Source organism: Hyaena hyaena, unplaced genomic scaffold (assembly GCF_003009895.1).
Source record: "Hyaena hyaena isolate Hyena2069 unplaced genomic scaffold, ASM300989v1 scaffold_266, whole genome shotgun sequence".
NCBI classification, from domain to species: Eukaryota; Metazoa; Chordata; class Mammalia; order Carnivora; family Hyaenidae; genus Hyaena; species Hyaena hyaena.
In genome coordinates, this window is record NW_024080900.1 from 2,091,677 (window position 1) to 2,105,367 (window position 13,691).

At 39.6% G+C, this 13,691-nt stretch overlaps 1 protein-coding gene across 1 annotated transcript in view; it reads left to right on the forward strand.

The window, feature by feature from the left end:
• Positions 1–13,691, forward strand: part of AGBL1 (ATP/GTP binding protein like 1) — a 492,407-nt gene that overhangs the window by 342,547 nt on the left and 136,169 nt on the right. The window lies entirely within an intron of this gene.

The window sequence follows — 13,691 nt, forward strand, 5'->3', positions numbered from 1 at the left end:
ACCGTGAGATCATGACCTGAGCCAAATTCAAGAGTTCTAAGCTTAACCAACTGAACCACCTGTCACCCCCTCTCCTTCAATTTTTAAAGGATTGTTTTGCTAGAAATGACTCTTGGGTGGTAGTCTTATTCTTTCAGGATGTTGAGTATGTTATCTTATGGCCTTCTTGTCTCCAGTATTTCTGATGAGAAATCAGTTTTTAATATCATTGTGGATCTCTCATAAAGATTAGTCACTTCTTTGTTAATGCTTTAAAATATTTTTTGGTCTTGTAGCATTTTGATTATGGTGTATCTAATTGTGCACTCTGAATTATCTATCCTGGGGTTTGATGACCTTCTTGGATGTGTAGATTAATGCTTTCCATTAACCCTTTAGGAAGTTTGGGGTCATTATTTTTTCAACTGTTCTTTTTCTTTGTCTTTCTCTTTCTTCTCTTTCTGAGACTCCCATTAAGTGCATGTGGGTGTACTTGGGAGTGCCCTAATGGTGTCCGAGGATGTTCACTAATTTTTTTTTTTCCTTTCTGTTCCTGAGATTGGGTAATCTCAGCTGAATGAGTCTTCAAGTTCATTGGATATTTCTTTTGTCTGCTTGATCTGTTGAGCACCTCTAGTGAATTTGTCATTTGTAATACTTTTTGAGTCTACAATTTCTACTTGGTTTCTTATGTAGTTTCCATCTCCTTATTGATAATATCTATTTATGGAGGCATGATTTTCAGAATTTTTATTTAGTTTTTCAGACCTGGTCTTCTTTAGTTATTTGAATATATTTACAATAGCTGATTTAAATCTTTGTCAGTAAGTTCAATATCTGGGCTCTGAGCTAGCTGTCAGCACAGAGCCTGATGCAGAGCTTGAACCCATGAACCATGAGATCATGACCTGAGCTGAAGTTGGACGCTTAACCAACTGAGCCACCCAGGCGCTTCTACATGGACAGATGGATAGTTTCTCTTTACTGTTTTTTCCATATATATATATGTATATATATATATTTTTTGCATGTCTCAGAAATTTTGGCTGAAAGTTAGAAGTTTTCAATACCATAATGTTGCAATTCTGTAAATTAGGTCTTTCTCCTCTACCGGGGTTTGTTATTTGTTTAGTAACTTTGTTAAACTAATTTTACAAAGTTTATGTTTGTCATGTGTGGTTTCTTAAGCTTCCACTTGCCTAGCTTCATAATAAATTTAATTATTAGACAGAGATTTTTTTAGTTGCCTTGAACTAATAAGTCCTATAGCATGTGGGCCTGTTGGGGGCACGATTTTAACACCCCTCCATCTTTTTTTTTTTTTTTTTACAAATAGTTTATTGTCAAATTAGTTTCCACATAACACCCAGTGCTCATCCCAAGTGTCCTCCTCCATGCCAACATATGATATTTGTCCTTCTCTGCCTGACTTATTTCGATCAGCATAACACCCTCAAGATCCATCCATATTGCTACACAAGGCCAGATTTCATTATTTCTCATTGCCATGTAGTATTCCATGGTATAGAAAAACCACAAATTCTTGATCCATTCGTCTGTTGATGGACACTTAGGCTCTTTCCATTAACACTCCTCCATCTGATAGTTCATACTCTGCCTTAGTTTTTACTTCCTGCTTGTGCAGAGTTTCATACTTAGTGATAGGTGGGAACCCAGGGCCTTCTCAGGTCTTTCTTGAGCATGTACATAAGCATAAGCATGCACAAAGATCTCGGCATGTACACAGTCCTTGGTATCCACACAGTCATAACCATTTACATTCTCAGCAATGGGTCTGGGCTTTTAAAATCCCCACATGAACATTTCTTACTCCAGCTCTTAATCTTAAATTTCGTGGTTAGTACATCATTTGCCCAACTGCTCTCCACTACCTCAGATAGTTATGAAGTTCAACAATTGCCTCTCATTGTTTTTGACAAATGCTCTTGGGGAAAATGGCTGTTTCCACTTGGCAAGCTCTGAACTAGGTAAAATAAAGACCGGTACTTATGATTCCTTTCGCCAATAATCAGGGAACAGAGCTAACACACAGGCTGTGGCTTTTCAACAAAACAACCTTATTGAAGAGTCTTGACACAACTTGTAAGACATCACTAATTAGATTTCACTAGCCATCTGCTGCACTATCCTTGTAAGAGACCAGTGAAATATAAATTTAGAGCAGATGACAGAGCGAAAGGAGAAAACAACACCTTCCTGATAATTGTGGTTACCCAATCTGTATCCAGGGGAAGAGAGGTAGGACAATAGTATCAAAGGATTGCTTCTTGTCTTAGGCTAAGAGGATTGGCATTGAATGAATAAATGTGTATATTTTATTTCCCTCCCCCCTTTTTTGGGGGGGTTTTCTCACTTGGGAGGAGGAGTGAGGAAGGAGAAGAGCAGGTATTATCTTGTAGAGGAGAATTTTGCTGTGAAATATAACATTGGCAATTATTCTCTTTGATACAAAGATGTAAAAGTTATATTAAATGTGTTTAAATTGAAGTGTATATTTTAGTTTAAAATACACAATAGATCAAAGGTAGCTTTTTTTCCCAGTCCATAAGACCTAGCTAGAAAGGATGTTTTGGTTTTACACATTGCTGAGATGACTCCCTAAATAAAATAATGGAACCAGTTGACTAACAATAAGGATGTCTGATTTTATTCTGGGTCTTAGTGGAAATAAGCTAAAGTATCCATTAGTTTTGAGGGAACTAGGCCATTGAAAAGGATTGAACTTAGTTCTTCATCAGCAAAAAGATAGGGATCTAAGTATTTCAGGGAAGAACCATTAATACTACATCCATACTGAATCATACCCATTCTGAACATTAACTATACTCAGACCATAAAAATATGTTTCCCAAGAACTAGATAAAGGAGAATTGATTCATTTGGTCATTCATTCATTCATTCACTCATTCTTTTGTTCATTCATTATCTATTGATAAAGTGCCTACCATGTAGTAGCAATTATTCTTAGTGCTGAGGATACAGTAGTTGAGCAAAAAACAGTGAAGCTGCATATCATCACTGAACCTGTACTCTAGTGGGGAGATAGAACATAAACTAACCTAGATGTGGCTACATACCAGAATGGCAGATAGTGTTAAGTGCAATGAAGAAAAATCATATAAAAAAGGTAATAGAGAATAACAGGGTTGGGTAGGGTAAGGGGAAGATTATCTCTGATAAGATGGCATTTATGCACAAATCTCAGAGAAAAAGCTATGGATACCTGGGAAAGAGACTATCAGGTAGATGGAATAGTAAATGCAAATTCCCTGAGGGTGAAGCATGCCTGGAGCACAAAGAAACTAGTGTGAATTGAGTGAAGTGAGCCCTGCGAAGGGAAAACAAAGTGAAAGGTAGGAGCAGGCCTTCTAGGGGGGATATCTATCAGAATAAGATTAGAAGTCACTGGAAGGTGTCAAGCAGAGAAATCCCAAGGGTCTCAGGTTGTTGTATGCAGAATAAAGGATGAGGAAGGGGGTTGGTGTGGTCAAAAAACATAAGTAGTTACAGTTTTGCACTGGTGTAGGTAAAGGATGATTGTGTTTTGGGCAGGATGGTAGTAGTGAGAGTAGTGAGTTGTACTTGATTTCTGTATATATTTTGAAGGCAGAGCACAGGCTAGTGAATGGGATTAGGGGTGTGAAATAAGGAGGCACTGAAGTTGGAATGTGACTACAAAGTACTTGGTTTTAGTAGAGCAACCAAAGGAATGAGGGAGCCAGTTACTAGAATAGAGAGAAGGTTGTCAGTACTCCCTTTTTGTTTATGAAGCCCAATAAATCGTTTCTTTGCTTTTTTATTTTTTAAACATTCTGGCACTGTGAGGGAGAGGGAGAGAGAGAGACACACACACAGAAAGAGAGAGAGATACTGACTGATTCAACTGAAGAATGTAAATGGATGGCAGAGGAAATGTTTAAGATTTAAGCCAACACAAGACCTTCTCTGCAAGAAAACGGTATGGAGTATGTCAAAGAAGAACGGGGTTAACCAAGGAGGAAAAATAAGATACTAGAAGATTGTGTTTTGGGTAAAGAAATTTCCATACTTCCTCCAGGCCACCTATTTTCAATTTGGTGAAAGACGGGTTCAAATTCTTGCTGGAAATATGTGAGTGAGGACCGTTACAGACACCTGCTGTCCTCCAGTCTCTTTGGGGAAGGAAATGAATGCTGCTTTGAGGATGAAGTGATAAATACAGGATTTTTCCCCCTCTCTTATTTTAATATTTCTCTTATGCTTTGCTGAAAGTATCAAGAAAGGAAAAGGGTCCTATATTGATGGTCTAATTTGTCTCTAAGCTTTTATATAGCAAGTGGTTATTGAGAGTCATTAAATGTAGGGCCTGATGGTATGAATTGCAGCAAATTCAATAAACATACAAAATTCATTTTTCCTCTAATGATTTATAATCTAAATGTGTCATTTACTTAACTGAGAGCTCAGGACAGTATTTGATGGTGATGAAAACATGCTTGGCTGTGAAGAATTGCTTTAAAAAATCCAAACATTTATTGATCACGAATTATGTACTAACCATTTTGCTAAGTGCCTTCCATGTGTTATATCACTTAATTCTAAGAAGCAAAAGAAACACAATCCTGTAAATTAGATACTAATATTACCCTTAGGTAGACATTGAGAGGCTTTCATCTGATATTGAGGAGTCTTCCATTTAGTGAAGTTAGTGGTAGAACTGGACTTGAATGCACAGCCTGACTTTGGTGACTAGATGCACCCATTTTCACCATTTCGTTTTCCTAAGGGATTTTAGAGGTTGGAGAAATCGCTATGGATTGAGAGAGTCAAGGGAAGTCTCCTAGAAGGAGCAGGGCTTGGGAACTTCTCTGAGAGATGGTAGATTAAGAAAGAAAGAGAAGAAAGTAATCAGATTTCAGACAGAGTTCCATGAGCGGCTGAGAGGATTTAATGGGCCGGCGAGCACAGATTGTTCTGGGAACAGAGAGGAAATCTGGCTCCTCTGTCATACTGGGTTTTTGTTGGGCGGTAATAAGAGGTTACGTTAGATTAGTGAGCTGAGACCAGTTTGTAGAAGACCTTGAGTCCCGGCCAATGTGGTTCACACATCCTCTTTTTAAGTAATGGGAGACCATTGAAAGAATTTGGATATCATTTTGGAATTACATCAAATTGGGAGAGAAATGTTATGAGAGATGGGAGATGAGAAAACCAGTGAGGAGTGAGGAGGCCATGGCTGCAATTCAGGTAGGAGGTGATAAATCATGGACAATTTTTCTTCTTAGGAGTCTGCATTTCGAAAAATAAAGCTGTATAAGCCCCCTCCTGGTCCTCCTCTCCCCTGCATATCTCTGTCTTTCTCTCTCTCTCTCTTTTTTTTTAAATCTTTTCTAGAATTAGGGATATTTAAAGAAGAAAAGCACCTTGGATAGAGATCATGTGTCCTAATCTTTTTTCTTTCCCTTTAACATGACTCGGAGCCAAGCAAAATTAAGAAACTTGCCTAAGATCGCATGGTAACAAGTGTCAAAGCCAAGACTAAAATTAAATTTGTTTTCTGACTTTCTCTTCAGCACTTTAAGTGTTATCATTCCTCTCTCCACTTTCTCCTGCCAGGACTTCAAGGAAAAGGAACTCTGGGTTCCCAGATAATTTTCTCCATTTCTTTTATCCAGGATAGTATTGGTGATCCTCTTGCATTTATGGGATAAGGTTAGTGTGCCTAGCTACTGAAACCCTGTGCAGTATCTTGATTTATAAGAAATATATATGGTCATTCAGTTGACCAAAATATGTTTCTCAGATATGCTTCGTTTTTGTCCAGGACTCCTGGCTCCTACAACCTTGAGTATTTCTTGTGATAAGGGCTCTACAAGTGTGTTATGTTAATGAAGTGACTTATGGACCCCACTTGGGCTGAGGCTGGTTGCCAAGAGCACCAGCCATGAGGGTTGGAACTTTCAGTCTTAGCCCCAGAACTCAGCAGAGGGGAGAGGGGCTAGAAGTTGAATCAGCCAACAGCCAGCAAGTCAGTTAATCACATCTACATGGTGAAGCTTCCATAGAGACCCAGAAGGGTTAGCAGAGCCCAGGTTGGGAACAGGTGGAGACTGGAGAGGACATTAAGTTCCACACTCTGTCTCTATACTTCACACTATGCATCTCTTCAAATGGGTGTTATTCACATCCTTTATCCTATCCTATAATAAACTGGTAAACACGTGTTTCCCTGAATTCTGTGAACACCACTAACAAGTTAATCAACCCTGAGAAGGAGATCATTAGAATCTCCAGGCTGTAGCCAGTAGGTCAGTAGGACAGATAAGCTCCTGGTTGGTATCTGAAGTGGGGGTGGGAAAAGTCTTGTAGGACTCAATCCTCACCCTGTGGATCCAAGTCTATGTCTGGGTAGTGTCAGAATTGAGGTGAATTCTCAGATACCTTGCTAGTTTTGTGTTTTGTCTGGGGGAACTCACCCGTGTTAAAATTGGGTCCAGGAACTTATAAAGGCCAATGAGCAGAAATTATTTTTTTACATCTGTGTTCTATGCCCCAAGAGACTCATCTAGATTTTGTTATACACCAGAGTTAAACACACTGACATCCTTTAGAGAAAGCAGAGAATCACCTTTCTTTCTTATTATTACCTTTCCTACTTAGCAGGGAAGGGAGGAGTTATTACTTGCTAGAGATACCTATTGGCTTGATGAACTCACTGGGGGAATGTAAATGCATGGTCTGCTTTCTGGTCCATAAGGGAAAATGACCTTAATATGAAATAAGTCTCTGAGGGACAGAAAAAGAGAACAAGGAAAGAGCTATGAATTCTTTCCATTCAGGAGGAGAAACATAGGGTGTTATTTAAGCCTAGGGTCCACTAAAAAACCCTAATTTCTGAGCTTCTTTGGGAGGTCTCAGCTATAAATTTATTCATCCACTCTTGCATTTGGGATAAGAATTGTGCTCCCACTGCAGTTTTATTTAAAAAAAAACAAACATTTGGGGATGGCTCAGTCAGTTAAGTGGTCGACTTTGGCTTGGGTCATGATCCCATGGCTAGTGAATTTGAGCCCCACTTTGGGCCCTGTGATGACAACTTGGAGCCTGTAGCCGGCTTCAGATCCTATGTCTCCCTCTCTCTCTGCCCCTCCCTCACTCACATTCTATCTCTCTCTCACTATCACTCTCAAAAATAAATAAACATTAAAAAAATTTAAAAACCCAATTTTTATTTTTCTCAGTATTAATGGCTTTGAGCTTTACATGGAATTTTTTCATCAAAGGTTTCTCCCTTACAAGGAAAGTACGGTAACTTTTAATCCAAAGCAGACAGCAGCAGTACAGAGGCCCTTGCCAAGACAGAGATGATAGGAAAAATCAATATCCCATAATTAAATCTGTTGAATTGACAGTAAAAAAAAAAAAAGTCACAGTTTTAATTTAGATATTGGCTGCCCCAGAGAAGAAATATTCTGACAGCAGTAAAATGGGGAGCTGGGTTTCATTTATTCCTTAGATAATGATGGATAGTTGCCTACCACATGCTGGTCACTGTACTGGGTTGGTGCTAAGAAATTAACAGAACAGCATGTACATAATATCTGCCTTCTGCTGCCACTTGGTGATAATCCCAAGACTGTGCATTCCTTGTAGGACCTGGTAACTGCTGAATTCCTCAGGAGAAGAGTAGCATCTGACACATAGTAGATGTTGTGACCATAAATATTTGATGAATTAATGAATATGTTTTTCTGCAATACACTAACTTGTAAAGTAGGCAGTATCCATCAATCCTTATTTTCTTGATTGTCTTTATCGGGAATGAGTGTTGAAGTTTTTTCAAAGGATTTCTTCTTCCTTTTTTTTTTTTTTTTTAATGTTATGGAGATCATCATTAGTTCTTGGCTTTTAAAATTTTTCTTTTATGATTTCCCGTTCTGACTTTTGGACAAAATTATTAATGGATTTATAATGTCAGAAATTACAGAAATTATTCTAACTTGTATCTGTTAAGTAATGTGGTCCAAAAGGTGATGGGGTCCAAAATGGTGGCCAGTCAGAATAGGTGACTTCAAGTGATTGTTGGCTGGCAGGTCTGAGAGCTGTGAGTACAGCCCAAGGTTTTACCATTGACTTTCATGTGTTTTGCCAGTTCTTCACAGTCACTTGTTGGTCTCAAGGACATAGTTTTAAAAACATCAACCTTAGTATTAGTTTTAACAGTGGGAGTGATAACCTATTTTTATTGAATCAGTTGTATATGGGATGGAATGCTGTGTAGAAATGTGAAATAACTGGTTACGTGTTCTTGATTTCAACAAGTGATAGGGGTTCATCCTATGTGCTAAGCTGGCCCACCCCTTAATCTGGTCTGATTTCATCTGAATGTGTCTTTACCTTGTTGTCTTTTGAATTATTCCATTGGGTGTTTGAATGGTATTATGAAATCTAGGCAAAATAACCCTAGAGGAAATGCATTTTCATCTTAACTACATCTATATTGGTTTTCAAATGAAATCATGCCAGAGACTAATACATTACTGGGACAAATGGGATGGGCAGGGAGGACTGATGTGTATCTAGACTTTTAGAGCTGGTGCTAGTCCAGGTGAGATGCTAGAGGTTCTAAAGATATATATATTTTTAAATGTTTATTTATTTTTGAGGGAGTGTGAGCAGGAGAGGGACAGAGAGACCAGGACAGAGGAGAAGCCAAAGCAGGTTCTGTGCTGACAGCAGAGAGCCTGATGCAGGACTTGGACTTGCTAACCATGAGATCATGACCTGAGCTGAAGTTGGACCCTCACCTGACTGAGCCACCCAGGCGTCCCAAGATGCTAGAAGTTCTAAATAGCACATATTCTAGGTTCCTGAAAGTGTGGTGGCAACACAGTCCTTTGTAAAGTACATGGTTTCTTTGTAAGCATTAAGTTTCTTTCTTTCCTCAAGGTATAGTAGAAAACACTGTTTCTCACCCTAAATATACATACAGCTTCCGTGGGGATCTTGTTAAGATGCAGATTCGGGGGGGGGGGGGGGGNCTCGCGGTTCGTGGGTTCGAGCCCCGTGTTGGGCTCTGTGCTGACTGCCAGCTCAGAGCCTGGAGCCTGTTTCAGAGTCTGTGACTCCCTCTCTCTCTGACCCTCCCCTGCTCACGCTGTCTCTCTCTCTCCTAGAAATAAATAAAAATATTAAAAAAAAAAAAAGATGCAGATTCTGGGGTGGGAGACAAGTTTCTGCATATCTAACAAACTCCCAGATTGGTGACCATACCTAGTGGAACAAGAGTGTAAAGACCAGTTGGTTTAGGTTTGGACTGACCTAACTCCAAGTGTCAACTCTGGGTAACTTACTGGGTGACTGGTTCTTCTGGTGCATCTTTTAAAGACTTCTTTTCAAGTGTTCCTATACCTAGGCTCTGAGATGGTCAGTCCTTCAGTGATATAGCGCTGGGTGTTAGAGGTGTTAAGGCATACCTGGTTTGGTCTCTTCTCTTCCCCTGCTCTCTAGATCATTGACTCTTTGAGCATCTTGATTGACCAAAAAAAAAAAAAAACAAAAAAAAAAACCTTGAACATGTTAGCATGGCCTCAGCTACCCTGATTCTCTGTAGCTTTATAACAACCGTGGTCCTTAGACAAAGCTGCCGTTTGTTACCCTTTCTTCCCCCCACGCTTTTCTTTATCCAAGCCGTGTTTATCTAGAAAGCCCTGGGTGCAGTGTCTGGCTGATAGTACCCCTTACTGTTCTGCCTTATTCCAGAAGTTTCCATGTATCTCTTTACCTTTATAAATATTCCCCTCCTGCACCCATGCTGCCTCCTGTTACTAGGATGCTCAGGGAATAGTGAAGCTGCTTGCTACATTTCAAACATACTGCTTCTCTTTAGATTTCAAAGCTTGCTGTGCCAGGGACAGTGGGGGTGGGGGGGAGGGGACTAATATTAACAAACCTGGCATCATTAATTCAGTCTGATGGGCCCCATTTCTCCATTTATCAGCCACAGATAGATGGGGGGAATTTTTGAATCATTTTATTGTCTGACTGAAGCTTGATAGATTCTCTTTTAGGAAGTGACTCACTTTTCCAGTTTCTTTCCCTGACTTGTGATGCTTTCTTTGTTTTAGGGGTTCTGGTAGTTCAGGGTCTGCTCGTCAAGGCCCTCGATTATGTCACTTGTTTCCCAGTCTCTGACCAGGGTAATAATCCTTGTTCTTAGCAGATACATAAATATGCAAGTGATGTTAAAAAGAATGGAGTCTAGTGACATCATTTCCCTTTAGGTTGTCTGGATTTGGAGGCTGTACTTTACTCAGGGTCCCGTGCCATTGCCCTTGTTCAGTGACCTCTCAGGATTGGTGCTACTGATTCACTGTTGAAGAATTTCAGTCGAGATGCTTTTGCTTGATCATACTTTGAGGAGATCAGATATTGTATTTTTTTTTTTCCAAAGGAAGGAATATGTCCTACCCAAACCCATAGGTTTAAGACTTCCTGGACACAGGCTGCTAATGTCTCAAAAGAGCAGGCATATTATATGTATGTAAAGCAGTCAGAGGTGAAAATAGGCAGGCTCAGAGGAGAGGACAGGCCCCACCTAAAAAGTTCAAAGTCAATACAAAACAGGCCAAATTCTGGCCTGGATCCTACCTTTGAAATACCTTTTATTTTATTATTATTTTTTAATGTTTATTTATTTTGGAAAGAGTACGTGAGAGTGCGCAAGCAAGCAGGAGAGGAGCAGAGAGAGGGAGACATAGAATCCAAAGCAGGCTCCAGGCTCCAAGCTGTCAGCACAGAGCCTGATGCAGGGCTTGAACTCATGAACTGTGAGATCATGACCTGAGCTAAAGTCAGACGGTAACCAACTGAGCCCCCCAGGAACCCCCTTTGAAACACCTTTCAGAATTTGAGATCTAGCTAGAGGGGAACCAATGTCTCTGGTTTACCAGGGACTGAGGGGTTTCCTGGGATTTAGGATTTTCAAGTCTCAAATTGCAACATTCTTGAACAAACCAGCTGCTTGGTCACTTAGTGCATACTAAGTGCATATAAGCATTGTCTTAAACTAGACTGTAGTTAAATTAAAACTTTAAAAACTAAAGTGAAGACTAGTTAGATCACATAGCTTCACCTATTAAAACCAAAATGAAATGTTTGCCCTTACCCCCCGCCATAAGTTTGCAGTTTTCAATGGGGGAAAAAGCAATGCTCACCATTTTATTCTTAATAGCAAAGCAGGACTTTAAACTCTATTTGAGGGCTGACCTCTTTTCAGAAATTAGAGGCGCTGAATTTATTGCCAGCCAGTCATAGCTGTCCATCTGCTAATTCTCTCCACATAGAGGGAGCAGCTGTCACTTCAGAAATGCTACAGTAGATAATAAGATGGGGTGCGTTTCGTCTTCAAATGCTTAAAACAAATCTCTGGGAAGAACAGCAGCAGTTTCTCTGACTGCATGAATCTTTGATATTATTAACACAAAATGCCAAATGGATTTGGAGATTGGAAGCAAATGGATTCGCTTTAAAAGGAAAAGCACTCAAGTTACGTGTAGTACATATTGTGATAATCTGCAATCACACAAATAGAGGAATGGCTGAAACAATAGGCCTGCACAGAGATACTCTCAAAATCATAGCCATACACAGAGCCTTGAATACAAATGCAAGCATATGGGCTTCCAAATCCACACAGCCTGTGGGTACAAAGGGAATGCATCATTGTCTCCAAACCTAGAAAACAAAATTTACCCAAAACTAACAGCTTCCCTCAGTCTTCGTGGCCCAAGTTCTTCTACAAGTCTACAAGATTATAATCTTAGGTGAGCTCCACCAGTGCCCTCTGCACTATTTAATGACCCAAAGTCAAATTAGCAATTCATAGTGTTATTGCCTTGCAGTTTTTTCTTAGATGAATCCCTTTCTTTTTAGTCTCATTGCTTCCACCTTTAAGTTTGCTCGAAACAACTGGTAATTGAAACTGACTCCAGTCTCCTATTTGGGGTGCCTAGCCAAGATTATCTCTTTTGATCAACTGGAATATACAGTTCCTTCATTATTCTTCATAAGAAAAGTAGGATGAGGTGAGGAGCCAATGAATATAGTCCAATACTGCTACACATCCCTGAGCATTATAGATATGGATGAAAATATAAAAACAGATAAAGATGGGGATGTGCAAATGGATGTAGGTATGGACATGACAGAGGTAGGCACACAGGTAGAGATTGAGTTATAGAGATATTTCTTCATGGAGATATCACTTCATTTTATCTTCAAAATAATTTTGGGAAGCAGGGTAGGCATTCTCTCTCTCTCTCTCTCTCTCTCTCTCTCTCTCATCTATCTATCTTTTTGCCTATGAGAATATTGACTCTCAAAGAAATGCCAAATCCCCTATCCTTTGACAGAACTGGAATTCGAGACTGGGACTTCTTAACCAAATCCCAGGGCTTATTCTGATGGCAGGACACACTTTACTTTTCTGTTTTTGGAACTTGTAATCTGTAATTACTTTTTTTTACTATGTGGTGACCGATGGGCTTTTCCCATGTAGACATTGCCTCTGTACTTGGTCTCCATGGAGCATGTGGAAAAAGAGAGTTGACATGGAGTTGACAGCTATTGGACACATATAATGCCTGCATATTCATTTGTACAAACAGAAATGCTTTCAAGGAATCTTGACTGATTTCTTCACTTTGGATGTTATCAAGAGAAAAAAACAAACAAATCGCCAGTGTTGATGCGAATCCAGGTCAAGGCAAGGAGAGTCACAGAGCAGTTAGTGTCTTGAGGATCTGGGATATTGTGCCTGCAAGTACCTTGATTTGAGAAAAGAAATTCATTTAAACACAGCAAGTATACTCAGGACCAAGTCTGGGGGCGCCTGCTTCTTTCTGTTGCTATCAGCAGGAAAGAGATCCTTTATATTTTACCTTTATCCCTGGTCGCCAGGCAGAACAGATAAACCCAATTTCTGTATGTCATTGCTATTAAAAAGAGGAGGGGAGAAAAAAATAGCAAGAAAGGAACAAAAAAGTCAGGCAGATGAAAAAACCTACCATTTCTCAAGTCAAAATATTTTAATGGCAAGATCGGGATAAATGATTAATCTAAAGATTTTTGGTTCCCAGTGAGCTGTAAGAGGAGGCTGACAAGCAGCAGGAAACTAATATTTAAAGATAATTTCAGAAACACAAAGATGAGAAAGTGGTAAAAGAAGGAGGCTGAACCTTTTTCCTTCCACCTCCAAGATTTATTGAAAATAGTGATTTTAAAAAAAAAACAGAAAACGTATCTGGTTCTGTATTTAAAATGCTAGTGCATTTATCCATTACAAATTATTTACTGAATACAAACTCTGACACAGTTACTATGTTAGGGTTTTCTTGGGAACAAACTGACTGTTCCTGCCCCCAGGAAGCTCACAGTCCAAGGACGGAGATGTAAAAATAACTAAAGAACAGTAAAACCTCATCCAAAATGGTTTTATGAGAACTCGGATGAAGGGGATCTCTGGATACCATTGCACCAAGTAGGAGCAGAATGGGATGGCTTGGGGGTCAGAAGTTTCCCTGCAGTGCTGATTCCCTGAAAGTTGAGGGAGTGGAAAGGGATGGAGCTGTGGGGAGTCCCAGCAAAGAGATGGCCAACACAATTGCTCAGCGGGATCTGTAACCAGTTTGATGGATTTGGAGTATGGAAGG